Source organism: Ipomoea nil, unplaced genomic scaffold (assembly GCF_001879475.1).
Source record: "Ipomoea nil cultivar Tokyo-kokei standard unplaced genomic scaffold, Asagao_1.1 scaffold2647, whole genome shotgun sequence".
In the NCBI taxonomy this organism is placed as follows: Eukaryota; Viridiplantae; Streptophyta; class Magnoliopsida; order Solanales; family Convolvulaceae; genus Ipomoea; species Ipomoea nil.
Window position 1 is genome coordinate 340,849 of NW_017619075.1, and position 8,610 is coordinate 349,458.

At 32.2% G+C, this 8,610-nt stretch overlaps 3 non-coding genes across 3 annotated transcripts; all 3 read left to right on the plus strand.

Moving 5' to 3' along the window:
• TRNAK-UUU lies at positions 1-72 on the plus strand. Its single transcript has one exon. It is a non-coding gene; the product is annotated as a tRNA-Lys (tRNA).
• Positions 73-6,260: 6,188 nt separating this feature from the next.
• TRNAA-AGC lies at positions 6,261-6,333 on the plus strand. The gene has a single exon. It is a non-coding gene; the product is annotated as a tRNA-Ala (tRNA).
• Positions 6,334-6,424: 91 nt separating this feature from the next.
• TRNAK-UUU lies at positions 6,425-6,496 on the plus strand. Its single transcript has one exon. It is a non-coding gene; the product is annotated as a tRNA-Lys (tRNA).
• The last annotated feature ends 2,114 nt before the right edge of the window (positions 6,497-8,610 follow it).

The following is an 8,610-nucleotide window of genomic DNA, read 5'->3' on the forward strand; positions in this document are numbered from 1 at the left end:
GCCGTCTTAGCTCAGTGGTAGAGCGCGTGGCTTTTAACCACGTGGTCGTGGGTTCGATCCCCACAGACGGCGGATTTTTAAGGTTTCCGACCTCGGCAAACGGAAAAATAATTCGATGGCTGTTCTTAAGCAAAATTAATTGTTTATAGTACTGGGCCGAACCACACAACACCTAAACCAATAACATGCTTGGGCTTTTTCCAAACAAATCCTACGGCGTCACATATATCTTATTAGGCAAATTATGCGAATAGTTATGCTGTGCATCTGTATGCACCATGCATGGTGCATACAAATGCAAAAACGACGTCGTTTTATTAAATACGCGCGTCTCCCCTTTTAAAAAAAATTCAGGTTCGATTCCTAGTAACAACATTATTTTGTTCATTCATAATGGAATTTTAGTTCATGGATTATGGAATTATAGTTCATCGATTATGGAACTATAGTTCATCGATTCTGGAATTATAGTTCATCGATTATGAAATTTTAGTTCATAGATTCTGGAATTTTAGTTCATTCATTCTGAAAATTTTAGTTCATAGATTAGATTATGGAATTATAGTTCATCGATTATGGAATTATAGTTCATCGATTATGGAATTATAGTTCATCGATTATGGAATTATAGTTTCGAACCTAATTTTTTTTTTTTTAAGGGGAGACGCGCGTTTTTATAAAACAACGTCGTTTTTGCATCCGTATGCACCATGCTTGGTGCATACGGATGCACAGCATAATTTGCCAAATTATGCTGTGCATAATGGTGCATACAGATGCAAAAACGACGTCGTTTTAATAAAACGCGCGTCTCCCCTTAAAAAAAAAAAAATCAGGTTCGATTCCCAGCAACAACATATGAACTAAAATTCCATAATCGATGAACTATAATTCCATAATCTAATCTATGAACAAAAAATTCCAGAATGAATGAACTAAAATTCCATAATCTATAAACTAAAATTTCAGAATCGATGAACTACAATTCCATAATCAATGAACTATAATTCCATAATCAATGAACTATAATTCCATAATCTATGAACTAAAATTCCAGAATGAATGAACAATATAATGTAGTTGCTGGGAATCGAACCTAAATTTTTTTTAAAGGGGAGACGCGCGTTTTTTAATAAAACGACGTCGTTTTGGCATCCGTATGCACCATGCATGGTGCATACGGATGCACAACATAACGATTGATCTTATTACCTACATTAGCAAATAATTTAATGAGAATCTTTATTCCATATTTTTTTAGGAACGAAAAACCCGTAACTATTATCCAATGGTATATATTGGATAACACCACCTTGTGATCCTAGTTGAGTAGTCGGTAAATGACTGCAAAAAGATAAATCAACTTAGGTTGTTATAGCTGACATGTTCGATATTATAGCTGACCGACTCAAATTAAGAAAACTAATATACTGCTTCCACATGAGTCAAATTTGTAACATTGTGCTTACTAAGTTAACAGTCTGATCAACTTGGTCCGAGGTACTCCATGTTGGTGACGAGGGAAATCCACCACTATCTTTATTCTGTATTTGATCTTATAGGTGGATTTATTAAAACTTGTACATAAAGTTGGTCACACACAATATAATATTATCATCAATAAAAAAAATATCCATATCACTAATCATTATATACTTAATTATCACCATTGTGATTGTCATCTTCAATCTAATATATGACCGCATCCCCAAAAATTGGACACGAGGAGACATGCCAATCATGCATGGATTTTAGTAATGTATACGTGGTTGGGGTGGAATAATTAAGGATCTCCAGTTAGGTTGGAATCAATAATCTAATCATGCTTTAATTAATTTATTCATAATTAAACTAACAAAATCAAGGTTCTTATAGGGAGAGCTTTTTTTTTTTTTTTTTTTCCATCACGCCCTCTCTTCTCCACCTAAGTTTCCTTTTTCAAAAACCACACCAAAAACCTCATCAAGAAAACTATTATGGGTGGGATTGGGTGATGCCCTAAGTTATTATTGGAATCTCAATGAGTATCCTTTCCCTACAAACAATATACAATCATAAGAGAATGAATGATTTCTCACTTCTCAATACTTTTATTTTTTAAATATCATTTATCGTAATAAAAACTCAATATATGATAAATAGTTCAGAAACTCAACTAGCTAGGGATGGTCATGGTCCTCGAACACGATGGGAAATCCAATTCTCTGCCTCAATGGGGACGGGGATGGAGATTACTCTGTAATCCCCATTGGGGGTGAGGACGCGGATGAGGAACGCGCTCCTTGCCCTAATATATTTAAATAAATAAATATACACACACAACCTTATTATTTAGATTTATTTCCTTAATTTTGTATTGGTGATGACAATTGAGTTCAAAGAGAAATGAGAAAGGTGGAGAAAAGAAAATTATTTTCCAAATACAAAATTATACATAACTTCATTTATAATCACTATTATTATTACATACAAACTTTACTTATCTGTCCACTTATATCTTCTACCCAATTACCTATCAATAATATACATCTACCACCACTTACCTACTCTGTCACTACTTATATCTGACTATTTATCTTAGTATCACACACACACACACACATAAAAAATAGGTACGTACTTTTATACATGAACATTAATAAACATTACTCGTACTCATTCCACACCCGTTTGACACTACTATATGTATCTATCCACATAGTACTCAAAATCACTTGAAACCTATTGAATGCACTTGCATGCTCATACACACACAAAATCGAGTATTAGGCATGAGAATTTTGCGACTACCCGAACTCATTTTAAACTCAATTATCAACTATCTAAATTCATTCTCTTAAAGTTTCGGTAACGAATATTATTTTACCCATTGTCATCATGAGGCATTATTCATATCATACCAATTAAAAAAAAAAAAACTAATAACACTCAAAATTTTGAATATTCAAATTGACATAGTCCAATGTGCATAAATAATTACACCACTTATTATTGTCACATTTCATGATCAATATTTGTATGCTAAAATGAAAGAAAAATAAGTGAGTTTCAAATAACTCCATATCTTCTCATTTAAAAGATAATATAAAAATATATACTGATAAACATGCATATTTTTTTCTATCATTTTTCTAATGGAAAAAGAAAAATGATAAACTTTAGAGAAAAGGAACAAAAAATTAGAAAACAGAAAAATGTACTAAACAAACTGATAATATATACTTATGGAGCATTATTATTACCGCACTAGGTTTGTTGTAATGTTTTTTTTTTTTTTCTGAATAAATCCACAAGTAGCCGAAACAATTATGTTTTATTTTTGGGGTAAGGGTCAAATAATAGGCCTTCAACTATAAGTTAAAGTGTAATTAGCCTCCTAAAGTTTAATTTGGGGAGAAGTGGACAATCTTTTTTTATTTTTATTTTAAAGTTTATTATTATTATTTTTTTTTAAATTCAAGTTTACCTACAAAATAAACTAATTGTGCAACTTTAAGAAATTATTGACTAAATTGCATAAAAGTGAAGAGATGAAGTGTCTGTTTGAAGCTTTTCTTAGTTTAGGGTGCTAATCACACTTTGACCTATAGTTGAAGGGCCTATTTGACCTTTATCCCTTTATTTTTTTGGGGTGGGGGGTAAATTTCCTTCAATTTGTCACTTTGAAGTAGTTTGAACATTAATCTTTGACGCTATATGTTCAGAAACTCAAAATTTTGCTTAATAAGCCTATCCATGCCCTTTATTGTCATCATTAGGGATGTAAACAAACCGAATCGAGCCAAATATCTCACTATTCGATTCAAATTCGACTATTTTGAAAACTATTCATATTCGTATTCGATAAAGTTTTGAATATGAAATTTTATTCGTATTCGATTCGACTACATTATTCGAATATATTCGATTCGACTCAAGAATATTCGAATTCAAAATGCCTAACTTAATTTTTTTTTTTTCAAATTCTCCAATAAATTAAGATTAAATGTAATAAAAATTAAAATTAAAATTTAAATAGCATAAATTTTTTTATTAAGATACTATTATATTAATTTTTTGACACTGTAGGAACATCAACATTTTCCTAGTAGCAGAAATAATGTAATCACAGGAGCAGAAAATTAGGAAGAAATCAATAATGATGAACAATTAATCTATTAATGTGTTAACAGTTTTATATAAATTACCTGATTGTATTTTGACAACAAAGAATTTGATGGCATCCAATAAAGTCAGACCAAACGCACCCTGATTGCTCTCCTGGTGTGGATAGGGCTAACCTGTGAATAGGGATGGCAATTTCAATCCGCCCCGCGGATATCCACCCAAATCCACCCCGCATGGGTCGGGTTTCTTTGGGTGATAGTGGATGATGGATCGGGGGTGGGTCTTAAAAAAGTAAACCCGCGACGGGTCGGGTTGGATTCGGGTTCTAGGTACAAAACCCGTCTAGACCCCCACCCAACCCACCATGTAGTTATTTATAAAAGTTTTTATAATTTCATGTAAATTTTTACTATTTTTATATCTAAACTACTAAGTTTATTTTTAAAAATAACAATTTAATTATTATAGTTAAATATTTCTATTATTTTATGTTTTATATAACTAATGAATTTTATTATTTTATTATGTGTAGGTAATTTAAATATTATTTTTTGAAAAAAAATAACAAGATTATAAGTGGTGGGTACCCGTAGTGGGCATCCGCACCCGATGGGGGTGGGGATGGGTTTTGAAAAAGTCCACCCGATGCGGGTTGGGGGTAGGGATGGGTGGAGAAAATATAAGGTGGGTCGGGTGATGGATGTAGCCATCCCCGACCCACACCCAACCCATTGCCATCCCTACCTGTGAAGCAAGGAGATATTGGGAAGACATTTCAATTTGATTTCGCAGAGCTTTTTCTTTCAGAAGGTTTCGTTTGTGAAGTACAATGCCGGACTAGTGCACTATTTATACAATATTTTTGAGTCTGCATATGTGTATATCTGTATCAGTATTCTGTATATGCATTAAGCATTAATGACTCGTTATTAATATTCTTAGGAGATTGAACAATTTTCTAGGAACATTTTAATGGTGAGACTGTCTCTCATTTAAATTAATTTTGTATTAACACATGTATTGATGGCTTGTAATAATAGTTTAAGTATACAAAGAGTTTTCAAGCAACCTTTCAAGTTTCAAGATATTTAAATATCAGTTTCAAAGATATAAAAAAAATTTAAAATTAAAATGCTTGCATTTTGTAAAAATACTTCTGCCCATTGAATTGCCACCCCCTACTTTTGGCTCTGCTTTATTATAGTATAGAAGATAGAAGAAGAGATATATATATATATATATATATATATATATATATATATATATTCGAATATTAGTCGAATCAAATACATTCTGATTCGTAACGAAATATGTATTCTAATTCAGATTTGTATTTGAATAATTCGAATTCAAATCGAAATATTCGAATTCAAATCGCGAATCAAATTAAAAATATTTGATGTCATTCACTTTGTTATATGTTCATAACATGCCTTATATATGTATAGAAACTAGACAATACAGACACATATCACTAGAGTTACACAATTATTTAATTTTTATTGATATATATATTATACTTCAAATTATCAAATATGAGCATGGGGAGATTGGCAAATTATTGTACGCACTATGGTCCACATAGTGTTGTATGGACCATAAAAGAAAGTACATTTTTAATAAACTAAAAGTACATTATTTGTAAACTAAATGTACATTATTTTATAGTATACAAAATATGGTCCACACAGCTTGCGTAGACCATGGTCCACACAATAATGATTTTGGTAGATTGCACCAAGGCATGACCGAATTTTGGGGTGTGCAAGATGGGCAACAGCACAGAGCCTCAAGTTTTTAGAGCGCTTAATATTTACACCGTTCATACTTATTTGAAATAAAAATTAGAAGGAGAAAAATCAAGGAATCATTTTTCAACTTATGTGCCATGGTAACTTGACAACAATAAGGAAACAACAACGACCTTCCAATCATCAGTGTTATATAGAGTCTTAATTAACCTAACTTGTCTGCAAGCAAAAAGTGCAGTGTTATTAATAGCATTGCCCATTCTTGAAAGAAGTCTGAAAGCTCTTGTTGCATGGTTTTGTAAACCAAGTTGAGCTCTATCACATGATTGTCTGTAAACATTTATTTTGGTATACTTCATCTCCTACTGCTATAACATAACTTATATAACTAATAAACAAAATGGGGATGTAGCTCAGATGGTAGAGCGCTCGCTTAGCATGCGAGAGGTACGGGGATCGATACCCCGCATCTCCACTTTGGCTTTTGAAATTCTTATTTCTTCCCGACTATCAAATTTTTGGTAATTCAGGGCTTAAGTGTAATTATAAGCGATTTAATCCCAGTTGCCGTCTTAGCTCAGTGGTAGAGCGCGTGGCTTTTAACCACGTGGTCGTGGGTTCGATCCCCACAGACGGCGGTTTTCAAAGGTTTCGTACATTATTATGCATGGCCTGTCCCATAACATGCTTAGGCTTAGTCCAAAAAGGAAAGGAAAAAAAATGATTAGAGATAATATTTATTAGCCTTCGGCTAATTAACCAATCTGCCTCCTGTTTAATTATTTGAGGGATTATTATGTATAAATTTGATTTGGATTAAACGTGATAGCCCAAAAGCATGAAACCAGTTGTAGATTGGTGGACCTTAAAATGAACCATAACCTCCAACAATGAAATTACACAAAGTACTAATTACGGCAAATTATATTATGCACCGCGCGTCTTTTTTTTTTTAAATGAAAATTAACAGTGTTTATTTCCGCCGTTTCGCACTCTTTTACAAAAATTAACTCTGTTATTCAGTGTCATTTTGTATACACTGCAGTTTCAGTTGAACACAACTACAGTTTCATTTCGATATAACTATAGTTTCATTCGATATTTTATAGACTCAAATATGTGAAAATGTTATTTAATTTTATTTTATATACACTATAGTTTTATTAAAACACAATTACATGATCATTTTGATATAATTACAGCTTCATTGTACAATATACACTCAAATATGTGAAATGTTATTCAGTTTCAGTTTATATACACTGCAGTTTCATTTCACTATAACTATAGTATCATTTTGATATAACTGCAGTGTCGGTTTGGATATACTGTAGTGTCAGTTGGTGTTTAATACACCAAACAAACGGACTCCGTTAACTCTAACGGCGGGCCGTTTCTTTACTTAAAGAAACGGCGCCGTATATGGGCCGCGGTGCATAATCGATTATGCACCGCGGTCTATAATATAACAACTGACTAATTACTTAGCTCGTCTTTAATTTTTAAGTTGTGATAAGCGATAAGTTAACGATAAATTACAAGTGACAAGATTAAATTAAAAATATTTAAATTCTAATCACGAATCAAATTAAAAATATTTGATGTCATTCACTTTGTTATATGTTCATAACATGTCTTAAATATATATAGAAACTAGACAATACAGACACATTGTTAGGAAATAACATAATGTGTGTAGTGGCTCAAATCTGTGGATACTACTTCATCCTCAATCATCTGCATCGCGTGCTGCATGTTCACGTTCCTTTGCACATTATCCTATCTTTGCTCTCATTCTTTGTAATTGACGCATTTGTCTCTCCCTTTAGTGTATAAATAGGCTATTTCTTTTGTAATGTAAACGCATCAATTTTGAGTTCATTCTAATCCATTTATTTCTTTTGTCTCACGTAGTGCTCATAGAAATATATATATATATATATATATATATATATATATATATATATATATATATTTCTTTGTAATCTCTTTTGAGATTAATATATATAAATATATATATATATATATATATATATATATATATTTATTATATCTTATCCCAATTTAGCAACTTCTTATTTTGTCAATTATATAAATTTCTTCATTTATATTTTTCTCTATTATTTAACTTCTATAATTCTCAATTTTCGATTCTTCGCTTCTGCATTATTCCGCTATATTCCTAACAAGTGGTTTCAGAGCGATTTAATTGAGAATTATTTTCAAAGATGTCAACGTGTACCAAGTTCGATATCAAGATTTTCGACGGGAAAATTAGCTTTTCTATCTGGAAGGTTCAGATGGAAGCCGTTCTAACCCAGAACAATTTGAAGAAAGCGCTAGCTGGGAAGAAGAAGAAACCGGCTACAATGACAGATGAAGATTGGGAAGATTTGGATGACAAGGCACGTTCAACCATACTTTTGTGCCTGTCTAAAGAGGTTCTACGTGAGGTGGTAAGTGAGACGACTGCGTCAGATTTATGGTCCAAGCTGGATACGCTTTATATGGCCAAAACTCTGGCGAACACGCTGCGCATGAAGGAGCGTCTGTACACAATCCGTATGACGGAAGGTACTTCTATTAAATCTCACTTGGATGAATTCAATTCTATTTTATTGGACTTGGAAAGTATTGATGTCATAATTGAAGATGAGGATCGCGCTGTTTTATTGCTTGTCTCTCTCCCTAAATCATACAAGCATTTCAAAGAAATTATGCTGTATGGTAATAGTAGTGATACCCTTACTTT